This window comes from Chelmon rostratus, chromosome 6 (assembly GCF_017976325.1).
Source record: "Chelmon rostratus isolate fCheRos1 chromosome 6, fCheRos1.pri, whole genome shotgun sequence".
Lineage (NCBI taxonomy): Eukaryota > Metazoa > Chordata > Actinopteri > Chaetodontiformes > Chaetodontidae > Chelmon > Chelmon rostratus.
The window spans coordinates 4764202-4775290 of record NC_055663.1 but is presented as its reverse complement, the minus strand read 5'-3'; positions in this window follow the sequence as shown (position 1 = coordinate 4775290).

Genomic DNA, 11089 nt, shown 5'->3' with positions numbered 1-11089 from the left:
GCAAGAAAAATACGACGAGCCACATTTTTCCCTCTCAGAGGTCTGAAAAAGAGAGGTAGGCAAGATGGATCAAAGGTAAGGCTGGAGGAACAGTGAAGACAGGAGAACAAAAGAGAGGACGAACAAATGGGAAGGGAAAGGATGGAGGAGAGAGGGAAGGAAAGAAATTGGATATAAAAAGGTGACATGCATTCACTCAGCAGTTTTCATGAAAACCTCTCTCATGCCTCGTTTCTGTAGCCCAGTGCGTTTTTTCATCAGGCAGGATTTATGCGCACTGCAGATTTTACCATCAGGCAATCATGTCATCAGCTGGTTGAAGGTCAGACTCCATAATGTAGCTCTACTCCTTTTTTCTCCATTCACTATTTCTTATTTACTGGTATTTTGAGCAGTTTTTCTATAATGGCCAGCGCAGTCAAATTGAGAAAAATGGTCGTCTTGCTGGTTATTGAATGAATAAATCACTGTGCATAGCCTTGGCTTTTCCACTTGGGCCCTTCCTTTTTGGTCTGTGCGCGTGCATGCATGTGTGTGTGAGCGTGTGTGTGAGCGTGTGTGTGTGCGTGCGTGCGTGTGTATAAAGTCAAATAAAGTTTTCTGTGCTGACATGTGGGAAGTGTCGTCTTGCTCAGAGATTGCTTGTTGATAATTCCTAAAGAAAAATCCCCTAAAACTCTTTAATAATGTTTAACAGCCACAGGCAGTGAACAAACATCAAATACTGATGTAAATGTCAGGTTTTGGTGTCAGTCGCTCACAATCAAAGAGTAGCAGTTTCTTTATAGTCTCACCAGGGAGAAATCCATCACAGAAGAGAGGAAAATAAGGATTTCTCCAGCAGCAGCCTGAGCCCTCACAGTGCAATGCAAACTTATCTGTTATCCTGGTTTTCAGTTGGCTGTACATATTACAGCAGTGTTCGCAATCAAGCTGGCTTATATGAACCCTGAATGAAGACTAATTACAGGTTGCTAAAAGGCATTGTGGGAAATGTAGGAAGTCGTGATCCGCTTTTTGAAATGAAATATTAATCACTGGTTGTTTGCTTCATACAAATGTATTTAAGACAATGTGACAACATTACAGTATTCAACCACTACTTATCTGTCTCTCTCTCTCTCTCTCTATCTCACACACACACACACACAGGCCATCAGGAGGTGGAGTCAAGAGTGGCAGTAAGACGAATAAGCTTTGTGGCTGTTGAAATGTGAGAAATCTATTTCCATCAGCCTTCATCACATCTTTTCACTTTTGATATGCCATTTTTTTCCATCTCAGACAAATGTAAAAGTGTTTTGCAATATTTCCTTTTATTTCAAATGTTTAAGCACTCCCTCCCAGGTTTTTGTGCGCCAGTGGACAAAACAGCGCCATCAACAACAACAGCAAAACATTTGAAATTTGTTAAAAACATTAGGATTGAAACTAAAGTAGTGTTGAAGTAGGTTAAAGGAAGGCAAAATGGGTAAAATAAAACAAAATAACTTTAGGAATACCTGAATGAGAATTTGTCAAGAACATCAACACCATTGACTTGTCTTGACTTTCATCTCCTGCCATTCAGTTGTCCCCCATAAATGAACAGAACAAGTACCAACAGCTTAATTCCACTGCGTTCTGGCTGCGACATGGCAGCCGAAGCTGATCTTGGCCAGTCAAGAGGACACTTACGATGCCACCAGACACAGCGCAGCGCATTTTAGAAGCGTCCCAGAAGCGGCTCTCCGCTGCAGAGCAGATCGAGCAGACAGACACAGGTCAGACGCAGGAGTGCTGCAGTAAATCCAGGCAGTTTTCAAAATAAAACGCCCTGCGCAGACTCCCAAATGTATTACAACATCAACAGACAAAAAAAGAAACATTTGACTGCTTGCACATGTTAGAAGCAGAAAATCTGGACACCTCACTCAGGAGGTCACAGGTGGAGCATGTGTCTGTGCCTCTTGGGTGAGCTTATGGTTGTCAGATTTGTCATTTTGGCTCACATCGCTTTTCCCTGCATGTGATAACAAGGAGTTACTTACTAAAACACACTGATAGGCTGTGGCACATTTTACAAAAAGCATGACTGTGACCGACAGCGCTCATCAGTATCTGTGGGTAAGCCTCCTCCCATTTGATGAGATACGTTCAAAAACCTTGAGGCTGTTGGAGGGTACTCCATCCCTCTCACGTTCATCCATCTTCTTCTTCTTCATCTTGTTGTTTTATTGTGCCGCCTGCGCTGCCGGTACTGAATGTAGCAAACACATTAAATAGGCCGGCCAGTTATTCTTCCCATCAGTGTTGCACTTTTTTATTTGTGTAGAAATGTTAAAAATATGGGATATTTCTCAAGGGTAAAACATGGGAGAATCCTTGGACAAATGGGAGGGTTGACGGGTCTGGTCCAATCAGAGTGTACAAAGTACACCCACATGACAATGCTGTTCATCGATTTCAGTTCAGCATTCAACACAATCATTCCCCGTAATCTGGAAGTCGGGCCCCTGGGCCAGAGCGCAGACCACAGTCAGTGTGCATCGGGATCATCACCTCCACGGCCGTCACACTCTGCACCACTGCCACCCAGGGCCGTGTGCTCAGCTCACTGCTGCTCACACTAATGACCAATGGCTGCTCCATCAAATATGACACATGACAAGAGGACACAACGCTGGTGGGCCTCATTAGCAATGATGAAGAGACAGCATACAGAAGCGAGGTGGACCTCTCTTAAGAGTAACCATCTGCATCACTGTCTGGTATGGGAACTGGAACAATTCAGTCCGCAAGTCCCTACAGAGGATATTGAGGTCAGCAGAATCCATCATTGGGACCTCTTTCCTCTCCATCCATGACATTTACATCAAACGATGCATAAGCAGGGCCTCAAGGATCATAAAAGCCCCCTCCCACCCTTCCCACAGACTCTTTACCCTGCTGCTGTCTCTTAAAAGTACTGGAGCATCAGGGCAAGACCCTCCAGACACAGCAACAGCTCATCCCTTAGGCTGTCAAACTCTTTTACAACCTGCTGCCCCCAAGCTCAACATAGCACACATACAAACACCCATGGCAACAAGGTTTCCACATTGTTGTATTTTTGAGGGATTCCTGTCAGACACTTTGACGACTTCTTCTTGCTGTCAGGTGACTGACAGTGAGCGTAGCGTAATGTGATTTAGCACTGACATAAAAACGGTAGAATCCAGCACATTTATACCATGTCAAAACGAAGCAAAGCTTTCATGTTTGTGATGGATTATCTCACTTTCTTGGTGTTGTTTTTCATTTTCCAAATGCAGTGCAGATCAAATACCACTTGGAGTATTGTGGAGGAGACGGGGAACCACGACCATGTGATCAAAGGAGAGCAAGACATGACGATGAGCGAGGTTTGCAATTATCAGTGGCCCGCTGTCATGTTTCTGTAAGAACCTGCTGTCTGCATAGTTCAGGATATAATTGTGCTTGTCAGAGAGGATGATGGATGATGGCAGATACTCTCCAGTGCTCGGACACAATGAATTTCATTACAGCCAGTTCATTCAGCAAGCTAATACATTACATAGGTCATGTTAGCATTTATTCATTTAAATTGCATATTACACTCTGTGGAGAGTAATTTGATATATTATTTAAGCTTCTTATTGAATATCTGAGTTAATTTCACAACTCACGCACTCTCACCTGACTACATGAGGCTGTGCTTTTAGCATGCTACATGCAACATGCTAAAAATGACAATGCTAACATGCTGGTGTTATAAGGTTATGTTTACCATGTTCACTATGTTTTTGAAAATTTTCAAAATATGCTAATTAGCAGTGAACACAAAGAACTGCTGACACTGATGGGGATGCCACTAGTTTCGCAAATATTTGGTCATAAATCAAGGTACAGGACAAAATTTGAAAAAAGAAAAAACATGATAAAGTACATGAATAGATGAATACGTCAAGGGACAACTGGGAACTTAAAGTATGTTTAGTCCTCATTAAGACCATCATCAGCTCTCAGTAGTTAAATTGGAAACTAATCCATCATGAGTCATGGTCTTTGAGTGAGTGCATGGGTGAGATTCAGAAGTTTTTTTGGAGGATGTGAGGCCGATCAGGCAGTTTAACACCAATGATCTTCCTGTCCGCTCTAACTATATGTTGCAACCTGTTCTTGTCACCTACTGTCGACCATTGCTAGGCTTATTTTCAAATTGCCACTGTATTGTCATTGAATGTCAGCTATCTATCAGTTAGACAGATATTTGCAACGCTGAACCTGTTCAGTGATCTGCCCCTTAATGACTCTGAATGGGTGTGCAAGACATTCAGTTTTAAACAGTTATCATACCACTGAACAAAGTCGTCAACCACTGGGCAAAGAGCAGAATCGCTCCCCTGCAACAGACTCACTGTGACCGAGTAATCTGCAAACCTCAGAGTGTGTCTACCAGGATGGGAACTCCTGCAGTCCTTTAGACTACAGCGTGTAGAAAATAGGTGACAGGACACAGCCCTGCAGCAAACCAGTGGAGGAGCAACCCGTATCAGACATTGTGCCATTTGCCCTTACACACTGGGTCTACCAGGAAATCTGAAATCCATCCAGCAATGTCAGGGCTCAAGATAAAACTGAACAATGTGGACTGAGCTAAACTATGTCAAAACCAAAGAAAAATAAGAGTGCATGTTACCTGCTCAAACTGCAGAATAACTTGAGATATGTCTTGGATAATGTGGAGATTTTGGGCTGATGATGGCATTAGAGCAGGCGTGGGGAACCTTTCTCCTGTCAAGGGCCATTTCAATTTTTCTAACATCCTTCGAGGGCCATATGAAATTATTCAGCACATGTATCACACTAACCTCTGCGATGGCTGCAACTGCTTCTCTTTGGCGAGGCATCTGATGTCAGAGTGGTGATGATGATAAAGACGATGCTGCTCACAGCTGGTTTTCCGGATTTGGGTCAGACTTTAGTGGAACTGAGTCTTTGCAGTCACTTTTGAAAAGACCTGTTAGTAGGTCGTTGCTTTGCAGCTCAGTGATTTCATGTCGTAGGTTGTCAGATACATCAGCTGGTTCCTCATTAAACAGCAGAGTAAATATGTTCACTTCCTTTTGTTTACTGTTCATGTCCTGAAGCCTCTCACCAAACGCGTGAAGGAGTTTTCACACTCAGCAGCAGGTTCAGAAGTCATAACAGGCTTTTGTTCTTGCAGAGTAGGGAGATGCAGTGTTTCCTCACTCCAGCTTTGATTTCACTTCCAATGATTTCACATTTGAAAGCAGAGAGCTGAGAAGCTGCTGGAGCTGGAGGTTTAGCTCTGAGAGGTTTTTGTTAATGTCCTCCATGAAGGTCAGATCACACAGACACTTGCTGTCGCTGAGTTTCCACGACAGGTTTTCCTTCACTTCTGTGAAATATTCCAGACAAACTGACCCTTCATCTACTGCTAGCAGCTCCATAGCAGCAACAAGGCTTGTTGGGCACCCAAACTCTGCTGAATAACGTTAACTTTATCCAGCCACATTTGTCCTTGTAGTTCATCCAGTTTGTAGCTGTAGATTAGCCTTTTTTTTATTGCTGCGAGCTCCTTCCAACAAACTAACTTAGAGACACTTGTTTGCCTTTCACTTCAACAAAAACATAATAATTTGTCCGTTTCTCTTGGAAAGTGTGTGTTGCTTTCAGGGACCACTCAAAGGAATGTGTCAGTATACAATTTAATGTTATTTTCTTTATCACTGAAAAAAAAATGCTTTTTGTATTTGTGAATTTCCTTGGTTACCAAAAACATAAGGGTTCATTCTCAGGAGACCATGACACACTATAGAGAAACCTTCCTTTACTTTGCTTTCCTTTACTTTAAAACTGGCTTTAACAAAAAGGTCAGTGTGTCACCAAAATCACTAAAAATCTCAAACACATTATAATCTTAAATACAAAATCTGGCTAGTTTAAGTTGTTATATGATCTAATCTGTTGATCAATCACAGGGTTGATTGATCAACAGATCAACTGGACTCACCATAACATTGCTGACAACAACAGAGCAAAATGCCTCTTCTTTCACTGAAGTTGCCTAATTTGACAACAGCTGTGATATCAATCATATCTGAGCCTTGTCAGAGTGGCTGTGAGTGTTCAGAGCATCCATCCACTGCGTCTGCACAGCCTTATCTCAGTGGGCTCACTCTCACACAGTAACACAGCGCTATTAGTAATGCTGGCTGGTTCTACCGATTTGGTCTCTGGCTGGCTTTACTCGCTCAGTAGTGTTTCAGCAGTTTCAAGTGAAAAGGGACCTGGCAAGCTGCTGGAGCCTCCATAACAACCACGATAATTATTAGAATTGTTCAGTGACTGCGGCAAAGTGTTCATACTTTCCATAATGATAGAGAGCAGGCTGAGGGAGTTTTAAAAAATGCTCGAAACCAACATCCAGTGAAGCAATCATGCATAATTTACTCTGCTTGTGTTGCTGGGAGTTCAGCGGTATATACAAGGCGTCCAGCGGAAGGAAATGTAAAGGCTAGCTCTTTGCCCCAACACTCAGACCCATTTTTAAATGCTTAAACATCAGACACTCCTTGTATGTGGTGAGGATCACAGTTTCATCATAGATTTCATGTGAACAATTACAATCCAGCGACAGGTTTTTTTAAAGCTACAGAGGAAACTCGCAGAAGGCGAAGAACCAATCTTCTAACCCCCGAGGCAGGTGCTGATGTGTTTACCCATTTGCCTCACTATGTGAGCTTGACTATTACTTTTGTGTGTGGGCTTTTTTATCATCTCAGAAATAAGCAGCTTTTACAGGTCCTTAACGCCCACAGGGCTGGTTCAATACAATTTCATTTGGTCATGTCATTTAGAGTTTAGCTTGGGGTTGGGCTGTGCATCAGAATGACACTTCTGTTCGAGAATAACAAGATGGAGACATTTTCTTGGGCAGGAAAGATATTTCTGTGAGGGCATACTTTGGTAATGATTGGAATCAAAACACGAACAAACAAAACAAAACAAAAGTCCAGTACATGAAGATGATTCCTGCATAAAAAGGTATGACGAAGTGCAAAGGTGGAGGTAGCTGTGCAGCTCAGGCCCCTGTTTGGAAAGATGATCAACAAACACTTAGCAGCTGGCACAAACTTAAAGTGAAATGTGTCAGAACGGATGTTCAGATGATCTGTTTACCGTCAATCTTGTCAAATGCCATTAGGTCCAGTGCAATTTCATTAAAAATCAACAGCAATTACACCAGACAAACTGAGATTAAGCAGCTTTGCCGTTTTTCCGTCATCTCTCTGCTCTTTATTGGTACTCACCACTCTCATTAACCTTATTTCAGCAAGAAAGCTCTGATGAACCCACTGTTCACTACTTGCCCAGCAGCAAATACAGCTAGCCATTTGTAAGCATAGCATTTAGCATTATCAAACCAGATATATTACCTCGGGGGTGGCAAAGATGAAACCAGGGCTAAATGGAGAGTGAACATTGAACTGAATAAGACTGTAAACTAATGGTACTAATGTAATAAAGTTTCTTCTTCTTCTTCTTCTCATTTATATTAGATAATGCACATCAAATTTATTATTCCATAATATGTCTTCAACAATAATCAGGTATTCAGAACAGAAATGAGAAAGATGTTATGAACTCTACATATAATTGAGCAATCATTGTAGTGTATTATTGTATTGAGATACTGAGATGTCTAAGCACAAAATTGATCTCAGTGGTAAATATATGTGACTGCAGGGTTTAATGTGAAATGTGCAATTTACTAGATTTGACCATCAGATGCAGATTGCAGTACTTAATTTTGAACTAATAACTCAAAATAACACAAAGGCCTCCTGCGAGTCCCAAACTGCATGAGAAGCATTGTGACAGCCTGTGTTAATGGACGATTTAACATGTGCAGGCAACAACTCGGAGGCAGCTATGCAGACACACAGAGGCCCGCAGACACAGAGCCAGAGGGGAGAAATGTTAAATAATATGACTGATATGATCCACTGCACTTTAATGGCTCACCAGGCAACCATGTGTATGTGTGCTCTGGATGTCGTATGCTGTGTGTGTGCACCGAGGTGCAATAGATGTGTGTGAACACGCCGGGGCAAAAACTCTTCTCTGCAGCGCGCTGATAAATGCAGTGGCTGTGCGCTCTTCATCAGAACGGGGAGTCTATTTGCCGTCTGCCTCTTCTTTGCAGAGTCAACTCAAAGGAGATAGTTGCCGAGAGGGAGAAATGTTTTAACTGAGCTGTCACAGTTTGTAGATCACAAAGCAGGATGATCTGAATTCGCAGTGACTGGAAATGTTGTGTGTAGTCAAAGAGTGATTGAAAATAGTTACTGCTCTGTCTGACTGCACTTTTTCCATATTTTCTCAAGTGATTGAAAATCTTTGTTTGTTAAATGTTTTTTAATGCAGCAATCACTGACGATATGAAGAACCATCTACTCTTAAGTCATATTGGCCTCATGTAGATGCAAACAAATGTTTGGATGTTGACGTTTAATGCGAGTTTGATAAATTGTTTTTACTGCCTAAATAACTTCTACTGCCTGCATGCATATAGAGGCAATAACCACATAATGAAGAATGCTGCACCGGCTTTAAAAATGCCTCTATAAACAAAGCTGATTTGCAAAATTTCCATTCATATTAGCAACTAAATGTAATATGCAAATCCACATACATGTATGAAGGTTTCTGTGACATATGGTCTTGTGACCTGGTAAAATCCCTTCTGTAATTTCAGTCGCTGGCAGAGGTTCAGCTGAATCATTCCCATATCAAAGGGTCAAAAAAACCAAAACACCAAAGCGCTGTTTATAATTTCTGGAACCGTGACAGCTAACAACAACCAATTACAATCTGCTTCCTTTGGTGATGCTTTATCAGAAGTAAAAACCATGGTTAAAGTGTCAAAACAAGCTGTATGAGTATGCTATAATCACCGTTTTTAAGTAACAAACTACTCATGGTGGCGTATGCTTTCCCATGCTGGGTTTGGTCTATGTCATTTTTTTTGGCAGCAAAATTGTCCCTGCGAGTTCTTCATGGATCGTTGAGTGTGTAATGTTAATATGATGCAGTGTGTGTCAGGGAGCACCAGGCTTTCGGCTCTTGCAACAATCAATTCCAGTCAATATGTTGTTCATTCAGTGGTGTTATATATAAACACTGTGCGTATGTCGCCTTCTAATCAAGCACTGGCCAAAAAGACGCATGAAAAATTATAGTATGTTAAAATGATCAATATTATTGACTGACTCAACAAACTTATTGTTGTGGGGGTGGAGCTGGACTCTCTGGAGGCAGTGACGGAGAGGAAGTTGATGTTGATGGAAGTTAAGTGTCATTCTGGACAATGTTTCCCACCCACTCCATGACTTTCTGGACAAGCAGAGGCTTGACTCATCCCCTGCGGATGCACCAGAGAACGCCACAGGAAGTCATTCCTGCCGGTGGCCATCAAACTTTTTTAGGTTTGACACTCAGTCACTCCTGGACTTACTGGACTTATTATTTCACCCCTGCACTGCCTCACAGTTAGAATCAGTCAATGTATATATTTTTTCTACATAATTTTATACTGCACTGTTCTACTTAATAATAATGATTATTTTAACTATACATAACTTTATATTACTATATACTATTATAGCTATATATGCTACTATATTGCTATATAGTAGCATATATAGCTATAATTCTATATATTATTATTGCTGGTATTGTTATTATGGGTATTATTATATAATTAGTATTAGCAGTAGTAGTATACTGCTATTCTGTAATTCTGTTATTCTTATCTACTGTTGATGTATGGACGTCTGCTGTTTATTGTTGCATATTAGACCTAGTTTACACATTTACCTATTTCATATTGTTTACTTATTATGGTTGGATTATATTGATGTATAGTGCACAGATTTTTACATGTTTCTTACACTTTTTACATTCTCTTATTCTGAAACGAGCTGAGACAGACAGGAATTCGGTTATTCAACTTTTTCTTAAAGTGAAGTGTTTAACAAGTGGAAATATAAACCTTGGTGGCGCTAGAGGATCACAAATATCTGTATCAAATAACATGGGAGTAACAGTGTTACAACATTGCCATTGCCTCCCGCACTGGGAGTATCAAATTGAATTTCCAGACAGGTCTTTTAAAGGTTAGATCAATCGTACAGTGACAGTGAAGAAGGCGGCATTAGTGTGATACCTCCAGTTTATATGTAGGGCCGCGCGTCCGTGTGCGGTCTTTCATGTGTTGATGCCAGGACATTTTAATCATCATGTTTGTCCCAAAGTGCCAATGCTGATTCAGACCATGTTTGATCAGTCTGCTTTTTCCAGCATCCAATATGTCAAGAGATGATAACATTCTCCCACCGAGCTGCCCTGATCTGAATCAGTGCGGATCGAAAGTTTAAAAAGGGCAGCCCTCACTGGAAGAGAAAGACAATCAATTTTTGTCCCAAGCACAGATAAGATTAAGATCCAAGATGAGATATTCAAAGTTGGCGTAGTGGTGGGCTGACATACTGATTAAATACTGATGTGTTTTTATGTCCAGAGATAGTCGAGTAGTTAAATCTCCTGCATCTCAATATGTGAGCTGCTCTTCTGTCCAGGACTCTCTCTCCTCTGTCTCCCTCTCTACTCTCCCAGTCTGCTCTCTCTCGACAGACTGTATGAGCCACTTGATTATAAAATGGCACCAGAGCAGATCACGAGACGGGATTGCAGTAATCTGACCAAAAAATGGTGAAATAGATGCTTTACATAAATCCCAACAATATTGTGACGATAGGAAGCCACATTTTTCAGAACTCTACCTAAAATCAAAGAAATCGGCTCCTTTGTGCCTCATAGTGTTGTATGTGATATGTTAGTGATGTTTTCACACGTGTAACACACTGCCACATTGTCTACAGAGAAACTGAACCAGGGGCACCCTTAAGAGACCAACTTCCTGGTTTCCTCTCATCATTCTGTTAATGTTTTTATTCACTAATGCCAAATGGAATTTGCCAAACAACTATATTAGTCATTAAATAGTTATTGACAAAGT